Below are 22,777 nucleotides of genomic sequence, written 5' to 3' on the forward strand. Positions count from 1 at the left end.
TAATGTGTTAGAGTTTTATGAAGAGTTTAAATAAAAAACAACCCCAGGCAGCCTCGCTATAAATCACAGTGGCTTCCTGGAGGAGGAGGAGGCTGGGAATGGGGAGGGGAGGAGGAGAATAAAGAGAAGTTTAAAAAAATGACAAGAAGCCCTATGGCAGGGAGGGGGCTTTAGAGAGAGTGAGAAAAGGCACACTTAGATTCTGACCAACGTGGGGAAAAAAGAAAAGAGAAAGTGAAAATGTTGCACCCTGTCAGGGAGTATAGCTAAGCAGACCTCATCACACCTCTGGCTGCACCTGTGTAGGGACTGCGCTGGGGAACGGGAATTTTGGAGGGAAATGTACCCTCTCGTCAAAGGAAACGTTAGTCTGCCTATCTCTTCAGCGTGGCTTAGGGTGAGTCCCCTTCACAGGAGTGTTCTTTGCCTCCTGATTGACCAGCCCAGCTGGAATGCTGGCTCTGCACCCAGGCCAGAGATTCAATTCTCTAGGTCAGGAGCTTTTTCCTAATGCTGCTGGAACAGGGATTAGCTCCCAGAGTTCCTAACTCAGCTGATGCGCTCTACATTTTCAACTTCAAGTCCAGCCCTTCCTGCCCCTAACATTTGTTAAAATTGTTTGCTAGAGTATCAGGGAAAGCACGTGTGGGTGTGGGCTTCTGATTGGGGAAAAAAAAAAAAAAACAAAAATAAAAAACGTAAAGAAGGAAGTCTTTTGAGTTAGAACTCAGAAAACTGGGCAGGCTTCGCAGCCCTGCTGGAGGAGAGCCTGATGAGGGGCTGCGTGGGAGGACTTCTCCACACCCTCCACAGCCCTTCACTGGGATCGACATTTCCCTGAGTATCTATGGTTTCATGCTCAGCGCAGCAGGGCAGATCCATGTAACATCCCCTAATTCCTCTTCCTCAGGATACATTCCCAGCTGGACTGCTTCTTCCAGACAGAAGCCCTTCAGCTCTTTGCTCTTCCCTCACCAACTTTCCCTAAGCCCCTGAAGTCGAGGCCCGCTACCCAAAATGCACTCTGTCTCCCCATTCTCTGTCCTCCACCTCAGGAGGAGCCTGTTTCCAGACTTACATCCTTCTGGATTTTTGGAGCTATGTCTTTAACCCATAACTTATATCCATTAATTTTCCTTTCAGAAACATCTTTATGCCTATAAAAATTCCTGATGATTTGAAGCAAAGTTATTAAACAGGTAATAGTTCAAGTGGAATGTACACTTGGCTGCACACCGTAAAGAGAATGGGAGACTGACCAAAAGTGGGAGGGAGGCCGCAAATACAAAATCATGAGGTATTTCAGAGAAGGCATTTGGGGAAATGGTGACACCTTAGGGTGGTTGACAAATGTCTCAGTCTGGGAAAGGCTCTGGGGCATCCTCAAAAGAGGCACTCATTGCCACAGAGAAGCTTGGTCTCATAAAAACAAACGAAGAACGGTCTAATCTGTAGCCTTTGCGATTGCTCTAGAATCAATAGTCTCAGGATAGCCCAATCCAAGCTAAAGTCTTGACATCACTAAAAGTAGATTTAGGAAGACAAAGGTGGAAGTCGTTCTCAGCAGCTTGTGGAGCCATTGCCCCGAGTGCCAGTGCGGCTAGCTGTGGATTCCGGTCGCTCGGCTTCTTTTCTTAAGGAAGGCTAATGGCTGCATTTATTTCACACAGCTCTTCATTAAGCTGGATCAGGGGTCTTCCAGTGGTTCTGTATCCCACCATAGCCATCCTGGAAACCTAGCACTCAGGCTGCAGAGGCATTTGATGTGACCTAAGCAGCACCTGACGAAATTGAACCTGTCTAAAGTTTGACCCTCTAGGTTCTTGGGCCAGGCAGCACTGGGGACCAATTCTGAAATTCAGGTCTGCTTTCCCATCGGATTCCAGAAGCCGGGATTGTCCAGACACTGCCGCAAGTTTGGCTGGTCAGTTTCCCCCAGGACTTCACTGTCCACTTTAAGACTCATGTCCCTCTCCTTCTGCACCTCTTCTTCCCTTGCCTCTTAGTTTTCCTTCTAAAAGAACTCCATGGTCACGGAAATCAAGGGCAATTTCAAGAGAAACGATTAAGAGAGAATGTCACAGGTGGCCTGTGGACTCGGGAAATCAGCATCTGTAGCATGCCTTGCCAAGACAATAGAAGCATTGGGAAGGTCAAATATAAGAGCTGGAGAAACAGAGTGGAGGAACTAGGAGGCTCTGCTCCCTGTGAACTCATGGAAGATCCATAGCATTCCAGGGGTAGGTGAAAAAGCAAAGCTCCTCTCCCAGCGTGCAGTTCTTTCAGAGCGTGCACCAACAGGCCCTCGGGTTAGGAGAGGAAATAGAAAGAGGAAGCCCATGTTTCTTGGCTGAAGTCTGCTGGGGGATTATGGAGATGGGGCATGGAACTGAAGGACACATACGCCTTTATCCAAGCCAGGCCAGGGGCTGAAAGAACAAGGCTCTCATTGTTTCTCTTCTCTGAAGTGGGAGGCAGGTTTCTTCCTGGAATTTGCACCTATGCAGTCAGCTCTGCTTCTTTGCTAATGGCAGGCAGTACAGGCTCCTTCTCTGTCCTCACGAATAGCAGCCCAGGCAGAACTGCGTGCCAAGCCCGAGGACTCGTCTAACCCGGCTTCATTGTTTGAGTCTCTGCCTTCCTAATCCTGGGCTGAAGGTCCAATGGAAGGTCTCCTCCAGTCAAATCAGGTGTTACCGAGAAAAGAAGATGCTGTCTTGGCCAAATTAACCTCGTTTGACAGCTCAGTGACGAAACCCTTACCTAGACGGAAGAGGTGACACTCAGGACAAGTTTATGACTCCCTAAATGTCATGAATCTGCAGCAGCCATCTGTCTCTTGGGGTTTGAGCTCTGGCCTTACTGTTTTCCAGGAGACAGAGTAACAGAACATCTGACCGTCTTGGTGGATCCAGAGCCAAGCTTTCCTTACACCAGGGACTGGGTAAGCAGCAGGCACAACTCTCCCATCGCCTCTAACCTCATGTTAATTTGTCTGCCGAGGATGGATAGTGTCTCCTGTTTTACGGGGCTATTTAAGATTTCCTGAAGTGAGGGAAGCCAGCCCTTTGTGTCTCAGCCTCATCGTCATAGCTGAGACAGGGAGATTGCAGTTCGGAGCTAGCTTTGGCAACTTAGTGAGAATCAGTCTTCAAATTCAAGTAAAAGGAAGGATCGAGGTACAGCTCAGTGTCAGGGTGCTTGCCTATCACATGTGAGTTCTTGGACTTAAGTCTTAGAACTACCCATAAACAAATAAACAAACAAACACAAACTAAGGTTTAAAAAAAAGGTTCAGGGTACACTTAAATGACAGCGTGCTTAACTAGTATATTAGAGGCCCCTGTGCTGCAAGACAAAATACGTATCAAGACCTTGAGATGTCTGTAGGGCTTATTCTCCATAAATCCCAGTTATTATTATCATAGTAGAATAAAGGCAAGATAACTTGGCATGACCTGAAATGCTAGAGGCCAGAATGCTGGCGTTAATAGCAAGCTTTCCGTAACTGTGACGAATACTTGGCAACTTAAAAAGAGAGATTGCCTTTAGCCCAGTTGTTTTGGGCCTGATGTGAGATGGTTCAGCTATTTGTAATTTTTTGATTCTCTGTGATATTGCCTATTCAATATACAACTACCTTCTTAGAATAATCTACACTTAGCCGGGTGGTGGTGGCGCACGCCTTTAATCCCAGCACTCGGGAGGCAGAGGCAGGCGGATCTCTGTGAGTTCGAGGCCAGCCTGGTCTACAAGAGCTAGTTCCAGGACAGGAACCAAAAGCTACAGAGAAACCCTGTCTCAAAAATAAAAAATAAAATAAAATAAAATAAAATAAAAAGAGAATAATCTACACTTGTACCATGAGCATATGAATACTCCAGTTCCTTCAGATCACCAACAGCTCTTGATACCTTTCTTTTCCCTCTCCCTCTAATCTATATTCCCTCCCCCATTTTCCTTCCATCTTTCTCTCCTTTCATCCTTCTCTCTTTCTTCCCTACTCCCACTATTTCTTATTATTGTGTGACACTATTCCTAGGGACATATGAACAAATGTCTCCCCACCCCAGATAAGGAACCAGTGACAGACCAAAGCATGGATACCACCAATGTCCAACTCAGTGAACCAGTGAATTTTAATGGGGTTACTTACAGGAGTATGCATAAGGGGTGGTTTACAGGTTCAGAATGACCCCAAAATATCTGTGTCGCCAAAGTCCACCCAGCATGGGTGACCGCTTGTCACGCTGGAAACCTGGAGCCTGCAGTCCTCTCAACTGGTTACACACTGTCCTTTGCAGGTGGCTCAGCTGGTATCTTCTTCCCAGATTCTTGGTTTCTCTCTGAGACTTCCTTTACAGCTTGGCTTGTCTGAGAATCTTCTCTCAACACTTGTCACTATTTATGTTCTCTTAGGGTGGGAGGGGTCTAGTGAAGCTGGTCAGTTTTAGGGACTTTCTGGCGCTCTTTTGTGTTGTTTATTTCCTGTCTTGCAAGCTTCCCTACAAAATGGAGTGTTTCATTTCTCTGTAAAAATCTTAAAATATCATGTTGTGGAGTTCACCTTCAATCCTAACACTTGGGAGGCAGAGGCAGGTGGATCTCTGTGAGTTTGAGGTCAACCTGGTCTACAGAATGAGTTCCAGGACATCCAAGGCTAAGCAGAGTAACCCTGTCTTGAAAAACCAAAAACCAAAACCACCACCACAACAAAAAACAACATCATGTTCTTTTACCTCCCCTTTCCTATCTTACATCTTAAGACACTGGTCTATAAGACAGGAGACTTTAATCTTAGAGGAAACTGCTCCCCATATTATTTCCACGCTGCCTTGCCCCATTTCCCGTCTTTAGCTTTGGATGTCCCCCAGAGGTTCATGTGTGTGAGCTCTCAGCTGGTGGTACTGTTCTGAACCTTTGGGTTCTAGTGTTTATCTGGAGGAACTAGGCTGGAATGAAGGGACTCTAGCCAGCCCAAGCAAGGCAAACATGGGTCTGCCAGGCGTTGCCCTTCTCCCTCATTCCCTATGGCTTTCTAAAAATGATTAGATTACATTCCCAAAGCTATCCCCCAAGGTCTATTCCCTTATTTGGCCACTTTCTCCTCCTGAGGCTGACTACCAAGGTTCAGCTATCAAAGTATTGAAGTCCAGCAATCAAAATTCCCCTTTGGTTCACCTAATTAAGATGTTCAATTAAAATCAAACTCCTCGTCCTAACATGGGGTTTCCACTTTTACCTCTATCAGCCACCATTTGCCTGTGTACCACATCTGTCTCCTCTCCAACAGAGGCCGTCCTTTGTCCCTCTGAGACAAATCTCTCTCTCCCTTGTCCTTTAGTTCCTGTTTTTGTATTTTATTTCCTGTCCTTTGTCCCTTTGGAACAAATCACCTTTGTGTTGCGTATTTGATCTTGGGGTGTCTGGTGCTAATACTGGCACCTTCAGGAGATCTGGTTTTAATTTAACTGGAGTTCTCGTTCCTTCTGGGTGAACCAAGATTCTTCCAACATAGACAGAGCAATAGCCACCATGCCTTGCATACATGATGGCTCAAACTATGAGCCAAAATAAACCTCTTTCTGCCCTTACGTTGCTTTGGTTAGGTATTTGGTCAAAGTGATATAAAATGACCAATGAATTCTTTGACAAATAAAAGATATCCACAGAGGTTGTACAACATGCTGCATCAAAACAGGGGTATCCTGCAGCCTGGCTAATTTGAATCTGAAATGTTTGTCATTTCCAGTGGTGTGGACACTTGAAACCCATTAATCTGACAGTTTAAAAACACAATATTATCACTGTGTTTTACAGCTGATCCTCTGAACTCTTTCCACCCCATTGAAATTTTGTATTCTTAGACTGACAGCTCCCAATAATAAAACACACAGAGAGAGGGCGACCATTTTGAGTAAGAAATTTTAATATTTTGAGGGATATAAGTCATATACCATACAATTCACAATTTAAAGTGTTTTGTTCAAGGTTCCTTAGTATATCCATAGAATTATGCAATCATGTAACCAAAGTCTAATTTTAAAACATTTCTATTACAAGAGAAAAAAATTCTCTTACTTGTTAGTGTCATTTTTCCATTCCTGGAGCCCTCCTGTTTGTCTCTATAAGTTATATATCCTGTATTCTTCTTTTTCATTGATAAATAAGATAGTTTCAGTGTGTGGGTATGCAGCATTGATTTTGTAGTTGGTGAACATTTAGGATGCTACTATTAGTTGGCTATTATGATATAGTTGGTTATAAATACTTGTGAAATTGAGAGAGGGAGAGAGAGAGAGAGAGAAAGAGAGAGAGAGAATGTGTGTGTGCATCTGTGTTATTTCTCATGAGCAAGTAGGGGTAGAGATTCTCGGTAACATTTTGAAGGTATGTTAAACTTTCGAGGAAGTGCCAAGTTATTTTCCAAAGCAGCTGTTCCATTTTACAATTTTTACCAGCAGTCAATGAATGTCCTATTATATCCATAACCTTGTCAACATTTGTTATAGTCTGTCTTCTTGTTAAAACTTTTCCAGTGAGTATGACAATACAGCTTTGGTTTACATTTCCCCCATGGCTGAAAATGGTAAACACAGTGATGGTTGGCTTTAGCTGTCATCTTGACAGGATTAAAAAATAACCTCAAGAACTGGCAGAACCCTGAGTCTGGTTAAATCTTGGAGGGTTTGCACAGAGGATTGTTTGAGTCTGTGAAATGAGGGAGGAGATCTGGCTGCAACCCAAGCGAGCACCCAGTGAGCCTGGACCTACGCAGGACCAAAGGCAGTTCCTTCTCTTTCTGGGAGATAGGTTGTGGTCATCCTCCTGCCTTGGACAGCAGAACTCAAGGCAATCTCCAGGTCTTGTACCAGCGAACCTCTTGCTTCTCAATTCCTTGCCTCTGAGCAGTCATTACATGGTCCTTTCTTTGTTCTAAGGTTTTGGTTATATAATGAACCAATCTGCACTGCAGGACTCCAGTTTACAGAATCCTTTTTGTGCTACAGTTCAGCCTCAGTCATTTGATTCAGTCCCTCTATCATCTATCTATCTATCTATCTATCTATCTATCTATCTATCTATCATCTATCTATCTATCTATCTATCTATCTATCTATCTATCTATCATCTGTTTATCTATCTATCTATCTATCTATCTATCTATCTATCTATCTATCTGTTTATCTATCTATTTATCCGTCTATCTGTCAATCTGTCTATCTATCTATCTATCTATCTATCTATCTATCTATCTATCTATCTATCTTCTATCATCTATCTATATTGAGGACCCTAGATAACGTTGACTTAAACACTTTCTTTGATTCCTTTTGTTTCTCTGAAATACAAAATTCTTCAACAGAGTCTTGAATTAGGTTAAAGTTCTCTGGAAGCTCAGACAAAAGGAAACTTGCTGAATTATCTTATTCCTATTTTCCTTCGGAAACTTTAGAAAAAATTCACAGGTAGAGTTAAGCACTCACTAGAAAAGGAAGCAAGAAAGATTGTTATGCAGCGACTCAGATGGTAGGTTCTTCTCTAGAAAACATTTCTTAATGTTTTTTCCATAGACATTAAGTGTAATAACATATTTCAGATAGAACATGATATGGTGTTCTGGTCTTTTCTTTTCTTTTATTTTATTGTCTGTCAACTTGGCACAAGTGGGTCATATGGGGAAAAGGAATGCCAACCTAGAAAATGCTTCCATCAATTGGCCTGTAGGCCAGTCAGTGGGACATTTTCTTAAGAAGTGGCTGATGTGAGAGCCCAGTCCACTGTAGGTGGTGTTATCTTTGGGTAGGTGGTCCTAGGAGGTATACTGGCAGCAGGCGAGTACACATCACTCCTCCTGTTTCCTGCCTCTCCTTCTGCTTGAGTTCCTGCCCTGACTTCCCTCAGCAATAGACTGTGATGTGGAAGTATAACCCAAATAAACCCTTTCCCTCGCAAGTTGATTTTGGTCATGGTGTGTATCACAGGAATGGAAAACCAAGTTAGGACACATGGTCATGTAAACTTTGGGACACAGAGCAGTCTAACCTTCCTTAGGTGTGGTCCTGACGTGTTTGCCTAGCAAAGGTGCTGTGAATTCTCCCTTTGAGGAATCTTGTTGAACAGTCTCACTTGCTCCCTGCTGCTCGTGCTCTGCTATAAAGTCCTTTTGTATATTATGTCCTCATGGCTTCCAATACTGACGAAATAGAGACCTGCAGAACATATGTGGAAAAACAGTGAGCTGTAAGGAGATCTGTCTAATCCAGCTGTTGGCTTTTGGTGAGATGGGTCACAACACTCGGGGTTGATTCCTGGAGGAGGGAAATAGCCACCCATTTTGGGTATCCAAATGGAAATCACCTCACTGCAAGAAAACAGGAATACCCAGTCCTAGTGAGTTTGGAATATGCTAGCTCTAAGTGGGTTGAAACCCAGGTAGGCAGTAGCATAGGACAGGAAGAAGAAGAACACACAGCTGATCTGACAAACTCAGCACCTGGAAATGGAGGAATCTACACACTAGCTTCTTCACGGGTGGAAGGAGAGCTCAAGAAGCCTGACGGTTTGTTGGGGACCTCCAATCAAAACCCGTGGTTCAGGGACAGAAGCATGAAAAAAAACCCACTCTGTTCGTCTCTAAGGATTGGGAACACCATTCAGGAATTCATCAATAACCAAATTGATGAAAACCAGGTCATAAAGGATAAGGGAGGGTAGATTTTAGAAGTTTGCTTTCAATGAGCAAGCCTACAGAGCATTTATGCCACACGGGGTAGAAGATCAAATGTGAGTCCATAAACCCTTCATACCTTAGCCATCATAGTTACAGGAACTAATTTTACTTTATACCTCAGGACTAAGGAAAAAGGTTTATGGACCATGGGGGAAGGCAGTCTTTACAGAGTGGAATGTTAACACATCCCTTAGCCACATCCAAATAGCAGGTGGCTGAAGGCCCAGTTATTCCTCTTAATTGTGTCTTAGACTTTAGATGCCCATCCCAATGCTGCCTGTACTATGCTTGATTTCACCTGAATCTGGCTGCCATCCCGGGATGCACTTTTGCAGCTTCTGACACCCAGGAGAGTAGCCAGCTCCTTCTATTTGGGCTATTCTGCACCACTTCCTAAGGACAAATTATTCTCCCAGAGCAACTGAGCTCTTGTGGCCATATAAGAATACTCCTGCATAGACTTGGTAGATGTCCAAGTCGAGATTTTAAGTAGGAGAACTTGCTGTAAAATTACCTTGATGACTGTCAGCGCTCTGGAGCCAGCAAACCTTACTCGGCCCAATAAAGTTTTGAGGATGATATTTGCCAAACTCTGGGCATATTTATGATTTTCTTTTCTTAATTCATAACTATGAAGCCAAAAGGTTTTGCTTCAGTCCCTTCAGGGACTAGGGAAGGCCATTTTATAGAGACATAAAACTGTAAACTATCTAGTTAGATGTGGCATGTATTTTTTTTTTACTTTTGCTTTTTAAAAATTAAAATATACCTACACAATTTCCCCCTGCCATTTCATTCCCAACTCCTTCCATCCCTCCTTTTCTTCCTCCACATTCCTGAGAATTAAAAAAGCTTAAGTTTTTTTGTTATTACTCTACATCTAGATGCATAAATAGAAAAATCCAATCTGTTGAGTCCATTAGTATTAGTTGTATGTATATGGTTTCGTAGCTGACTGCTTGGCATTGGATAACTGATTAAGGGGCTTCTCCATGGGGAAGACTAATTTTCTTCCTCTTAGCATTCCTTAGTTGCCTGTAGTTCTTTGTTTAAGGTTGGGGCCTGGTGATATCCCCCCTCCCATGTCTATTGGTGTCGTTCTTTTTCAGGTCTTATTTAGGCAGCCCCATTGTTAAGGTACCATGGATGGAGAGTCCCTGTTATTTCTAAGAGACACATTATCACAGCAGATGTCCTGGACCTCTTACAGTCTTTCCTCCCCTTCTTCTGAAATGGTCCATGTAGGGGTTGTGCGGGTCATGTACCCACTGGAACGGAATACCCACGATCAGTTTGTTCTCTGCATTTTGAGCACTTATGGTTTTTCTTGTAATGGTCTCTGATGCAAAGACAAAGAGAAGATTCTTTGATGGATGGTGAGTGTGAGAGCTATGCTTCTCTGAGCATCTGAGGAGAAGTACTTGAAACAGAGGTAGGAGTTAACGCTGGTCTAGAAAAGTGGAGCTTATAGGCTCTCCTCTGAGATCCATGACCTCACTAGCCCTGGGTACTTGGCTAGTTTTCTAGTACCAGAAATAATTGTTCTCTTGTTAAGCAGGCCTTAAGTTCAATTAGACAGCTGTTGGTTGCTACTAAGATACGCATGCACTCTATGACACACGTATAGGATTCTCTTGTCATATTGGTTGTAGTTCACAGACATCACAGCTCAGTAGGATTACCAGTTGCTTACCTCCATTGATAGCTTGCACACCAGCCTTCTGGTACTATGAAAGCTAGACCTCAGGGAAAAGGCTTCTGGGTCAGGTCAGTTTGGATCCTCTGAGTCCTTTATTCAAAGACATGGTGCCTTCAGCAGTAGGGGCTTACCTCCAGGCTCTGAGGCAATCAAGGGCTACAAAAATCACCTATATTTTTTTGGAGTCTTAGATTGTATGTGTGTATTGTGTATATATATTTGATTCTATTCAGTTGTACAGTTAACTAGGAGAGAAAGGAAAATGGGTTAAAAGACAGAGTCCCAGAAAAGTGCCATGAGAGTGAAAATGGCAAGAATGGCTTTACTCAAAGTGAAATTCACAGCAGTCTCCATGGAAGAGGAGACACGGAAGGTAGACCTTGAAAGACATTGGCAGGCTCTGTTGTCTGGTAGCCTCTAAAAGATGTAAACCTTGGAAATATGTGATGGGGAAATCTAAGGAGTCTTTCATCTGTTTAGGTCTTGGCTTTTAGATAGAACACCAGTAAGAAAGAAAGAGAACTATTGAGAGACTGATGTTTTCCATTTCTCCAAACTCCACAGGTTTTCATTGGGGAAGGAAGAGGAGAATGAGGGAGAATAGGGGAGAGGAGAAGGAGGAAGACAAAGAGAAATAGCTGGAGGAGGCGGAAGGAAGCAGCCTCCTTCTCTTTGTCATTCTGGGCTATCTCCACTAAAAACAATGACACTATTATGCCTTTTTCATTGCAGTGTTAAGCAAGAGTGGAAAGCCTGGGTGTCAGCACCGAGATCACGTACAAAGGATGATGGGAAATGGTGAGATGGGGGTAAGATACTGGAGGCTGATGCAAAGATATCTGGTTCCAGAGGACTCTGGCCATGTTGGACAGGTGGCAAGATCTGGAATCTAGTCATAGCCTAAGGGCAGAAGACCTGTGTCTTAAAGACCAGAGGTCTGCATGAAGGTAGTAACCAGAAAAACCCCGTAGGGTATAGTAGAGGCGTAGAGAGATAAACAGGAAGAAGACAACTACATTGAAAAGACAGCTTATGTGGCTTGTGAGAGGCAGGACTGGGGGAAGCGTTTGCTGCCAAACCCGATGACCTGAGTTCGATCCCTAGGACCCACGTGATGGAAGGAGTAAACAGATCCCTCCAAGTTGTCTTCTGACCTCCACTAATACTCCATGGCCTTTGTGCATGCATTTTTACACAAACAAAATCAAAGTCATTTTTTTTTAAGGGAAAGAAAAAGTAGTTTACAATTCACAGATTCTAAGAGAGAGATGTGTCATGATGCTAGGGCCACACAGGAAAGGGAAAGCTGCAGGCATTGTGATTTCTGTCTGGAAAAATGAGCAAGCTTAGCATTGGTACGCTCTGATCATTTCAGGGCTCTGGGGCACAGGGGCTGGCCCCAGTGAATGGTAAGTGGGTCCTCAGGAGAGTGAGAAAGGTGGCTATCTGTACTAGAGCTGGATAGAAGGCATGGTCAGTGTGTGGGCTCTGGCTTGGTGGGTTTGTATTTGAAAAACGCCCTTTGAGAAACTGGCTCGAAGAACTGGCTAGCCCGGGGAACTGTAGATGAGGGCCCAGCTGTCAACACATCTGTATTAGTTACTTTTCATCACCATGACCAAACACCTGACAAAAGTGACTTAAGAGAGAGGCAAGATTTATTTGGGCTTATAGTTTCAGGGAGATTTCAGCCCATGTGGAAAGAAAGGGGGTAGTGAGCTAATGGCATCCGGTGTGCGTGACAGGGCTTCTTTCTATGTCATGGACCAGGAAGCAGAGAGAACTAGAGTGAAACTGGCACTAGTTGTAACTGCCAGGGCCCTTCCCTAGTCACCTACTTCTACCAGCTAAGCCCCATGTCCTAAATGTTCCTCAATCACCCAAACGCCCAAACAGCCCTACCTGCTGGGTGCCAAGTGTTCAGACCCAGAAGCCTGTAGGTAACATTTCAAGGTCAAACTGTAATTGCATCCCATCATAGAGAACAGAAACGACGCTTAATCTACTCTGGGGCTACCACTCGGGTTCTCAATAGGTCATCCAGGCGGGACTCATAATTTGCATTTCTAACAAGCTTTAGGTTGACATTGCACCCACTGATCTGGGGATCTCACTTTGCATAGTGCTGACCTGAAGAAGGCAAACTGAGGAGAGCATCGCTGGCATCCTAGATGCCAATCAGCCTCCTCCATAACCAAAGGGAAGCAGGTACTCAAATGATCCAGCCACCCACAGGACCCAGACATGTTTGTCTGGGCTCTACAGAGACTGGCTTCAATAGTGTACATGGAAAGACGTCAAAGGCAAACTTAGTACACACACTGATGGTCTCAGTTCAGTCCAAAACTACTGAGCCTCCTCCCAAACTCAGATGTATGAAGGGCAACAATATTCTGAGTTAATTGATTGTTGGCCATTTAAGAAGATTCCTCCCATGTGAAGGTGTAAGCTAGATGCTGTAGGGTTTTATTTAGATGCTGCAGGGTTTTATTTTTATTCCAGTATAAAACAAACCATAAATTTGATACACCTTCAAAATGCAAGGGATGTAACCCAGCCCAGATCACAAGTTGGAGTATTTAGCAGTTGCACAGGAGAGCCCTCCTTCCTCCCCACAGTTGCTATGCTCCAAGCAATGATTTCTATCACCGTAGATATGTTTTTTGTGGGTTTGAGCTTTGGTTCTTTTTGTTTTTATACCGTTTTCTTAACTCCCCTGGCTTGCAGAACTGTGTTTCCTTCTCACCTCTCTGTAGTAACCCACTGAATGACTGACTCTATTGGTTTCTCTGTCTTTCTGGCGATGGGTCATTTCCGGTTTATGCGCCATTGTGAATACGCCCGGTGCGTGTCCCATACACACTGCTGGCTACAAAGGGGAATTCCACATCTTGTCAGCACAGCTGGCTATCTCATTTTACATCTTCTGGTTGGACCTCAGCAACATCACGGCACATTTGAATGAGAGCAGTTAAGCACAGACAAAGGGAAAGAGGTAAAAGCAGTTTTGGAGGGGGATGTCGGAGCTCCATTTGGGGCAGCTTGTCTGGGTGGGGCAGCCTCCCTGGAGCAAAACAGCTTGGCTGGGCTCAAATGTTTCTGCTGATGAGAAATGGAACTAGAATTCCATTTCAGCAACCACTGGAGAATTTGTGTTCACTAGAGACAGCGTTGAGCATTTAATGTTTTCTAAAAGCGGAATAGCCTAGGCACTATGGGTATAAACATGCATATTTCACACCTGTCTCTAGTGGAGATGACAAATGCTGGGGAAAGATGGCTGAGAAACACAATCAGGCAGTGTGGTAAAAGCGGCAGCAGGGACTCACGCCAAGTCTTTGCCCTAGGATTAAGGAAAAGGTATCCATCAATTTGGTCTCCTGGAGCTGGAGAATATGTCACTGGGAGGTGAATTGGATCCAAGGCTTGATAAATGAGTAGTGGTTCATTAAGAAGGTAATGAAGAGACAAGCCTGAGCAATGGCTTGGAGGTTGGGAACATGGTGACAGGACCGGAGGCAGCCGGGGACTCTTGTGGAGATGCGTAGGAGTGGGTGTGAGCAGGCTGGAATAGCATTTCAAGTACAGACAATGAAAGGTCCATGTGCTTCACTGAGCATGAAGTCCGAATGGCCATTGAAGGTCTGTAAAGATGGGGCTGTCGGAATCCTTCAAGAAGGACACCGCTGTCACAGGCTTTGTGATCTAAGGTAGACAGCAGAGGAAATAAAAGGGGGATGGCAGATTCGATTTTGAATAAAATACGGCCCTGTTCTCTCTTGCAGGACAAGAATCCTCATTTGTGGGGAACTGGGAAAGTACTTAAGGTGATGATTTTGTTCTGCCAGGGTGGGCCCGGTCTGAAGGTAATTGTTCGAAAGTAGCTGTTCTAAGAGCTAGCAAAATGGCACCAGGGATTCCCTGGACACAGATGTCACGGCCAATCTTCTTCATCGATCAATACGCCAGACTCCAAGTGCCGCTTGGGTGGCAGCGCACACCTCTGAGACAGGAATTCTATTAACAGACACAGTTTGTGGGTCCAGTCTGAAGCCCGGCTGCAGGCCCTCCAGAAATATGTGGGAATCGTTGGTCCCTTTCATCAGTGATTCCAGGCTGAATAATCTAAAAAATGCGTAACATGTGTCATAGCTGAATAAATCAAACACCCGCAATGCATGTCTTCTTTCTACTGCTATGGGTGTGTTCATGTTTCCGTCTATTAAAAACTGGGAATGTAATGCACGTATTTAAGTTGCTTTGGAAAGATTTTCTTTCTAACAATGTGTGTTTATTTCTGTGTGGGTTTGTGAGTGAAGTGCCCTCAGAGGTCAGAATGGGCCATCAGATGCCCTGGAGCTGGAGTTACAGGTGGTTGTGAACTGCCTGGTATAGGTGCTGGGGACTGAACTTGGGTCCCCTGCAAGAGTAGTACATGCTCTCACCTCCTGAGCCACCTCTTCAGGCCCTACTTAAGATTTTGAATAATTAGCATGTTTGTGCTCTTCCTGATTTTTTTTTCCAGTGTAGGTCCTTTGAGCTAACTTGGAATAGTGATGCCTGTTTGCCTCCTAATCCCATCTGACTGGAGAACTTTGGCCATTCTTTTACTCTATCTTTAAAGCTAAGATGGGTTCTTGGAAACAGCAGACAGATGAAGTTTGTTTCCTGATCCATTCGGTCAGTCCATGCCTTTTGCCTGGAGCATTGAGACCATTGATATTCAAATTTAGTATTGAAATGTTGTGTTGATTATGGGCATCATGTTGTTGATTTTTGTTGTTGTTTGTGTTCTTGGTGGTACTTTGTGTTTTAATAATTATGGCTTGGTATTTTGTTTTTATAGTTTCTTGTCTGTGAACACCCTTCTCTATAAATAATTTAGATATAAATAATTCTCCCTATTTTTTTAGATTTGGCTTATTAGATATAAGTTTGAAGGCTGTTTATATGGTGTAACATTTCTCTCTCTCCTTCAATTATGGTAGATTGTTTTGTGGCTATACTAGGTTAGGATGATAAGCTTGGTCTTTTAGAACTTAGAATGCTGCTCTTGACTCTTCTGGCTTTCAAAGTTTCTGTTGAAAAATCAGCTGTAATTCTGATGCGTTTTCCTTCAAATGTGACATGTGGTTTTGCTCTTTCTGCTTTCAATACACTTTTTTTGTTCATATACTCAGTATTTTAATGACGAAATGCCATGCCAGTTTTCTTTGCTACTCATATCTGCTTGGTGTTCTGTTTCCCGAATCTCTATGGGTGCGTATTTCCTTGGTTTACAGAAGTTTTTTCTATGATCTTGTTGAAGATCTGCTCTATGCCAGGGACTTGGGATTTTCACCTCCCTCTCTTTCTCTGATTCAAAGGTTTGGTTTCTTCATGGTACCTCAAATTTCCTGTATGTTCCTTTCCTGCTTTTAAATTTTTTTCTTATTCTTTGATTATTTGGTCTCGATTCTCTGCACGCTCATACTCCAGCTTCTGTTTGATTCCCTTTGAGTTTTCTAGTTGAGTTATTGGGTTTTTGAATTCCATTTTGACTGCAGCTTGAGTCCCCTTCAATGTTTCTATCTTCTTATTGAATTCTGTTCTCAATGCCTGGATCATCTCCTTCATTTCCAATAGCCTTATGTTTATCTTTTCTGAGCATTACTTGGGTGTTAATTCTCTTAAGGCTCCTTTCTCTTTGACTTCACTGAGCTGTTTCTAAGTGTCTTCTTCAAACTCCTTCAGTTCTTTGGTCAAGTTTTGATCGTTCTTTTAAATTTCATCTAGGTCATTCTCATTGGCAAACACTTGTACAGGTCTGGTAGACTTTGGAGAGTAGATACTGGCTTGATCTTTCATATCATTGATATTGTTTCTTTTGTGGTAAAATCTGGGCTTTTGGCTATTTTGTTAGTTCTAGGTCTGGTATGGGCAGAGCAGGTAGAGGCCAAAGAGAGGATGCACGTGCAAAGACACTGTTGTTGAGTATCAGGTGATGAAACTGTAACTCACCATCCAGCTGCAAAGCCCCTTTTAGGTTGGTTTCCTCTGGAGCAAACTGAAGTGATGGGTGGTTGGGGTCATTTTGAGAAGAAGAGCATCTCCACTGAGCAACCAAGCTTGGGCAAGACTGGTGAGTACTTAATGAGTATTCAATCTATTTATTTTATAAAACTGTCTTAGATGAGGTCTTGCTCTATAGTCTGTGCTGGCCTAGAATGCACAATGACCCTCCTGCCTCAGCCTCCCTGGTGCTGGGCTACAGGAGTGAGCCTCGGCATCTAGTTAAACAGCAACTTCTTACTTGGTGAGATGAAGGCTGAAAAGACACAGAGGCTGAGCAGTAAGGGAGGGAAGAAGTGTCTGGTAATCCCATCTTCTCTCAGATTGATTTATCTTCCTGTAGTTACAATCTGATTAATTTAAACTTAATAGGAAAGTGTTCGGGCTGCAGGCAGGAGGTCTTTTTTCAGTGCTTGATCCTGCTTCAGGAATGCCTGTCTGCTTAGCCCTTCCTGGATCCTTCTACTCTGGTCATTATTAGAAGGGACTTTGGGGGCTGCGGCTGGCACTCAGATGTAGAATGCCTATTCGGTAGGCGCACTGCCCTGGGGCCCAGTCCCAGTACAGAGAAAAAAAAAATCAACCTGAACTTTCATCCCAGAAAACCACATGGGCTGAATGGGAGTCTGAGTCAGAGTGGGGCTGTAGTGGGGAATGGTCGCTCTTTCCCTCAGCTCACCTCCCTTTACTATTGCTTGGAAATCTTCATGCTGCCGATTCCTGTTCTTCTGGTCCTAGGAACTGAGGCAGATGACAGCATGCTTCCATAAAGGACTTGTTGTTAATGTGGGGAAACCCAGTTTTTGGCAAGGGTCTGGGGGGCTTTGGTTTCCCTGAGGGGTGCAGAACATTGATCTTGAGAGCACTGACTACAGGGCTGGGACAGAATGTTTGTGGTGTTTGTGCTTCAGTGAGAAGCAACTTTTCCCCGGCATGTGTGCTTAGGGCTGGAAAGAGACACACATACCTGATTCCATTTCTTCCCACACTGATTCTCAAGACACGGGACTGAGGAAAACACTCCTGGCTGCCCATGAGCGCCAATGGGAGCCTAGCCCAAGGAGAACTCTCCATCCAGCAGAATGTAAATAATTTACTTCGCTCTCTCATTTGGGGGTGGGATCAGGGGAAGATTAATGAGCAGTTTGAAAGAAAGTCCAGTTAAAACCATGGCCACCCTCATGTCATAGAGGCGAGAGCTGGCTTCATCTAAACAAAAGGGGCAAGTCCCCATCTGGCTAGGACCAGAGACCACACAGTGGCTGAGAACCGCCTGCCCATGCAGGGACTCGCTCTCTCACGTCCCTTGGGCTGAGCAAGAGGAGATGTACTCGTGGGGGCCAGGTCACCCAGTTATTTGTTACAAGCTTTTAGAAAGGAATGAACTTAAAACAAGTCTTAAGTGTTACAATGACAAATATTTAATGTCGCCTCTAAGATTTATGGCACTTCTGTCTCCCATTTGAAAGGCTTTTAGCTTAGTGATGAAGATTACCAGGGGCCTTGCCCATTGAGAGGAGACTCATTTGATCTGGTCACACCACCTGGGGAGGGTGCGCAAGGCTCATTTATGGCTGATGCCCCTGTCTGCGCACGCAGCTCTTTGTGGATGGCCCACAGAGGCCAATCCAAGGCACAGAAGTGCTTCTGCCATCTGCTCAGTGGGCGTCACATGCCTCCACATCTGTAGTGTGCGGCCGAATATGGGAAGGGCTGAGGCCAGGACGCGGCAGCTGCAGAAACACAGGTGCTCGTGCCTATAATCACTGTATGCAGGAGGCACACCTGTTGTGTTGGGATGCCTGTCCCAAATAAATGCTGAGCCTTGCTGTGGACACGGGTCATTTCACTCCCTTTTGATATGTACATTTGGCTTATGAGAGCCCAGCTGGCTTGACCACAGGAAACACAGCCTCCTAAGAGTACTTAAAGCTGCTTGCCACAGGATGCTGGGTGCTACACTGTGTGTCCCTTTGAGACATCTGCTGCGATTGTATGTTTGAGGTCATCTCAGCTGGATGACCCACTGCCTCTACCTGCCCAGCAGTTACGGTGCTGCAAGCTGGCCTGGCCTTCTGCCTACTATCCTAAGAGATGGATCATGGCTCATGCAACTCTCTGACCAGGCAAAATTCTAGCTACCTTCTTGTTCCATGGGAGGAAAATATTCTCCAGCAGTCATTGTGTGCTTCCAATAAGACAGACACAAGGCATTTTGTGTGCGTCTTTCCATCAGCCTTCACAGAGCCTTTGAGAGCAGTGTGAGTAATTCCACCTTACCAAAGGGAAAGCTGAGGCACCCAGAGATTCGATGACTCATTCAAAGGCATGCAGCCAGCAAATGCAGGGGAAGGACCGAGTCCAGGCTACCCTAACACAGGATCTCTTAACCACTACATAATATATTTTTTCCTTCCCTACTAGGAAGTTCCAGGTACCTTTCTGCCTTTGAGTTCAAACACCATGGGCTGGAGAGATGACTCAGAGGTTAAGAGTTCAAAGCCCACTGCTAGATAGCCCCAAAGGGTGAAGAAAGTCCCTTTCAAACCTCTGTCCATCTATCTATGCAGTCTTCCTTTCCATCCCAGGACTGGTGTCTTTTAAAGGATGATTGGCAGCACATTTCCTCTGGGCCAGACTATGCATCTCCACTGAGAGGCTGCCCTGCTCTCCCAGAGGTGTCTGTCTCCCTTTGGGATGACACCCGGGAAGGATGCCAGTGCTATCAAGTGAAAGTCTGCTTGCTTCTGAAGGCTTTCTTATGGGAAGAAAACTGATGGGCGCTGGCTATGACTGTACTGCCTTCTCCTGGCCACCCTGAAGTAAAGTGAGCAACAAGAATACAAGTCACTGTGAGGAATGAGCAGTCATAGGGAAGCAGAGGAGCCTGGATGCCTCCAGAGAAACCTATGCTCTGAATCAGTGATAGGCACGGAAGGCTGTCCTTGGGTTCAAAGGAATGTGCACAAGACAAGGTCATTTTATGGAAGGGACTTCAGCATATGTAGATTTTAGTATCTAAGGGTCTCCTCAAACCAATATCCCACGGGATAACCTACATGTGTGTTCATGTGGACCTGTGCATGTGGGTATGCATGTATGTGTGCACGTGTGTATGCATGCATGTGTGCGATGTGTGTGCATGTATGTGCCCATGTGTGCATGTGCGTGTTCATCCTGTGATGTTTTTGATACTAAACGGTCTTGTCCCAAGACAACTCTGAGGTAGCTTGAAATTCTCCTAAAATTGTATTGTTTTAATACAATGCATCAATGTCCATATAACTGAAGAAAAGGCGAAGTAAAATTGAAGTTTGACATTCAGAACCATAGCTCCCAACACTTTCACATTGAGTCAAAAGTATCTTAGGAATCACGAAGAAAGAATACTTTCTACCACCGTAATGGCTTCAGAGTAGCATGTTTTCATTTTTGTAACCTCGTCTTTATTCTTGAAAACGAATTTTGCTAGACTTTCTCACTTTGTGCTTTACTTCCCTTGGAATGTCTTGGGGTCTTGTGGGATCTGACAATGACTTTTAATTCTGATAAAATCTGGGGCCTCTGACCTTTTCTCTTGTGCTGAACCATTATTTCTTCTCAGTATGTTTGGAGAGCATATCTCCCTGCTTAAAGTAGTTATCGAGGTGACATCTTGATTTTCTGACACTTATTTTCTATACATGTTGTATTTAATGTGCAGATTCTATGTTTCATGTTTGTTACTGTTATTATTACTGCTGGAGGCTAGACCAAGAGGCTTAGGCATCAGGGCAAGCACCCTCCTGCTGAGCTGTAGCTCCGCCCCTATTTTGTACTTTTCACTCTGTGGCAGAATTTTGCTAAAGTCATCCAGGTTGGCCCTGACTGCTTGGTCCTCCTGCCTCTGCTTCCTGTGGATCTGGGATTACAAGTCGATACCTCCAGGTCTGCCTTTGGATTTTTGTTTTATTTTTTTGAAGAATATGTTTTGTGAGCTCTACTGCTTGGTTTTTGCTTTCCCACTTTGGGAGCTCTTCATTATCAGAGGCCCACCAGAAGCTTTCCATCGGGTCTCTGACACCTTCTTTCTGTGTTGGTCATTCACTCTGCAATTGCTTTCATCTGTTGTATGTGCTCTTCTTTGAGTCAAGTCCCACCTCTGTCCCCATCGACTGAGCGCTGACAATGCTTACTTGTCTCTCAAATGTCATTAGACCCCAAACGACTGTTATGAGCCTGTTTTCTTCATTTTCTTTTTATCTTACTCTTTCCTTTTCTCATCATCTTAACCACTGAGCCATCTCTCCGGACCTCATTATCTTTTCGTCTTATTCATTTTAATATATGTTTATCCATTGCACCTCTTTCTCTTTAATCTATATTTACCATTCTATGTTTATTGCCATCCATTTTTCTATATTCTGCTTAAATTAGTACAGGACCATGGAAGCCTTCCTTGGAGACCTTGAAACTTCCTTCCCGAGATGTTGCACGTGACTCGAGTTGGATGCTTTCCACATAGTAGGTCTGCCTCTTCATTCTCTTTCAGAACACGTTCTATTCATCAATTTTTAATGTCGTAGGCGAATGTCCTCTGCCCATTTCTGCTCTGCTATTTATGTCGTTCTGCCATCTTGCTTCAATTATCATAGCTTAAAGTGGCAAATACTTTAATGTGTCATTTGATATAAAGTGTTATATAATATACGAGCACACTGTAATGTATTGTATGTGGCACTTTATAATACATTAACTTGTTATGAATATGCATGTTTATACATGTCGGATTATCCCTGTCTTCTTGCTAGTTCTTTTTCTCTCTCTTCTCTTTTTCTTTCTTTTCTGTATTTGTGCTTATATTTTCTGGAAAAAAAACTCTAGTATCATTGATTTGTTCAAAAGCCTTTGCCATTTTTATTGCAGTGGATTACTTTTCAAAATAATATGAGAATAAGCATGGTAGGCTGATCAAGGACCAGCCCACATCCTCCTCGTTAACTAACTTTGTGTGTGTACTGAGTACTGATTCTGAAATTTCTAAGCATTTAATATTACTTGCTCTTGTAAATATTAACCTTTTCCTTAATTTTTAACTGTTTGGTTGTTGGTGTTCAGGAATCAAACTTGTAAGCATGTAAAATTATTAGTAGTGAATAATGATAGTTTAAATAATTATGTAGTTACCTCTTGAATTTTGAAGGGAGAGAATCCTATTGTTTCTAATAATTTTTGCCTCTTTTATCCACATTGCACCTCTTAATGGACTTGAGGGCTGTCTGTAGTGACAATCTTGTCTAGAATGATGCTAAGCTCGACCCACAGTCACTTCTCATCGTGTGCTTGGTGGCCTCCCTTTGCACACACGACCTCGTGCTCTCCCTGAGCTGCCGGCGAGCCTCCAGTGCCAACCTAGCTTTCCTGGCTCTAGGCTTCAGGTTGGATCCAGGTGCTGAATTTGATTTCCTCGTGATCCTTTTTGTGTTTCTATCCAGAAGTGTGCTTCTCTGCTATTATTTAAGCCAAGATGAACCCGTGGTTATCTGGAACTCATAACATCCGGACTGACTCTTGCCCAGACTCTCACCGCTGCCTCATGGAAACACTGCCCAGACACGCTCTGCAGGCTCTGGCAGATGCTTGCTGGCTCCTTCACAGACTTTCTCAGGTCTCCATTGACTCCTAGGAAACTAACCCTGCTGCCTCTCCTTGCTGGGAGGGCCTTGTCCCTTAGCCTGGGCTTCCCACCTTTGCTGTGCATGCATCACTGGGAGTCTAGTTCAGATGCCCGTCTCTCATTCAGCAGGTTCAAGATGGAGTCTCAGAAGCTGCATTTATTCCACAAGGACTCCGCTGTCTCTGCTTTTGGTGGGAAAGTGTAGTCCGCAGGAAGATTGGATTTCTACTAAGACTACATACAGGGTACATAACAGCAAATGCAGAAAGGGCTGGGCAAGGCCTGGGTTCCGTCTGTGTCTACTGTTTATCGCTCATGTGTTTGTCTGCTTGGTTTCCAGCTACCTGGGAAGTTGGGAAAATTCACTGTCTCAATGGAAATGAAAGACTTTGCCTAAGGCATCCAAGTGAAGATGTCTCAGTCTGTGACTAAGATGAACAACCATTATCATTTCCTAGGTAGCTTCTTGCCACCAAAACAACATTAACAAGTAGCCAAAAAGTCAAGACCAAGAGAATCATAGCTATAAATGCTGAAGTGTACACAGTAATGAAGGTTAGACATTCCAGTTTTTTACTCAGCCCGATAAGGCTTGGTAAGCTAACAGCTATGCTTTCTAAACGGGTCATGTGGATGG

This window comes from Chionomys nivalis, chromosome 7 (genome assembly GCF_950005125.1).
Source record: "Chionomys nivalis chromosome 7, mChiNiv1.1, whole genome shotgun sequence".
Classification (NCBI taxonomy): Eukaryota; Metazoa; Chordata; class Mammalia; order Rodentia; family Cricetidae; genus Chionomys; species Chionomys nivalis.